Here is a 1209-nt window from a genome sequence, read left to right on the forward strand (position 1 = left end):
TTTCTTCATTGTTCTGCATTGGCTTATGTGGCTTATTTGTATGTGGTGTATTGATAGTCCTTGCTTTTGAGTTGAATTTGTATCTGTGTCAATCCTCTCTGGTACAGCGTATGCCCAGTACATGAAGGTGTAGGTGTGTGCTAGTACTAATTTCAAGACAGCCTGATAGTGCTTGTTCCAAAGGTTTTGTCCTGACTGGCAGAAAAAGGGTGGGGATGGGGGGGAGGTGGGAAGGAGAAATTAATAAAGTAAGCTTTAGAGTTTGAACCCGGTTTTATTAACGAGTAAAGAAAAACCAAAAAAACAAGCCAGACTCAAATCTTGAAGTACGTAACAAGTAAATGCACAAATTAAACTAAAAAACATAAGGAATTAGCAATTCAGCCTTTTGAACTGGTTAACTTCGTTTTTAAATGCCTGCCTGAGGAAACTGATTTCTTAACAGGTGCAGAGAGTGAAAGAATTCCCTTTAATTAAATATACTTTTATTGCTCAGTAGCAATGAGCTGTGACTTTCAGAACCTGGGTTTCTGGTGTTTATTTTTGATCTACTAGTTTAGTGTTGGTAGCACATGAGCAAGAAGATGAAAGAGCACTGTTCAAGGTAAGACAAAAGTACTTAGTAGTGTATTTGAGGGTGGACTAAAGAGTTTCCAGTTTCAACATTTTTCTACCTGTGAGTCTCGTAATTAGCAGGTGACTAATAAAATTAATGCATATGTAGCTATTAAAATTATAAGTAGCTTAACTGCTGTGCAATTCACTGTGGAAACTTGTTTGAAAGGAGGCTCTCGAAAGTTCTAGAGCACACTTGCCTTGGTTTAAATTTACAGTTACAGTAAATTCTTATAGAAGGGCTTCTGTGGTAGCATTTTTAAGTGGCACAAATTAGTATCTGCAGTAATATTGTCCAAGACAAATGGATGTAATTAAAATGCTACTAGCTATGCTTGTCTGTATTAAAATCATGCTAGTCCATAGCTAGCACCACTTCTATTTTAATTTCATAGGGTTCATATCAGTGTTCTCAAACCACTTGGTAGTGGTCACTGGAAGTATTCCACACAAATTCCATTGGTGATTCCTTGTTGCTTTTTGAATGTTGCTTCAGGCCTTTTTGCTTGAAAAATAGCAGTTGAATGGTTGAATGCATGAAAGGGAAGTGACAAATACCTATACAAAAATGGTACTGGCATCTGGCACCCAAAG

The sequence above is a fragment of the Melospiza melodia genome, chromosome 3 (assembly GCF_035770615.1).
Source record: "Melospiza melodia melodia isolate bMelMel2 chromosome 3, bMelMel2.pri, whole genome shotgun sequence".
Lineage (NCBI taxonomy): Eukaryota > Metazoa > Chordata > Aves > Passeriformes > Passerellidae > Melospiza > Melospiza melodia.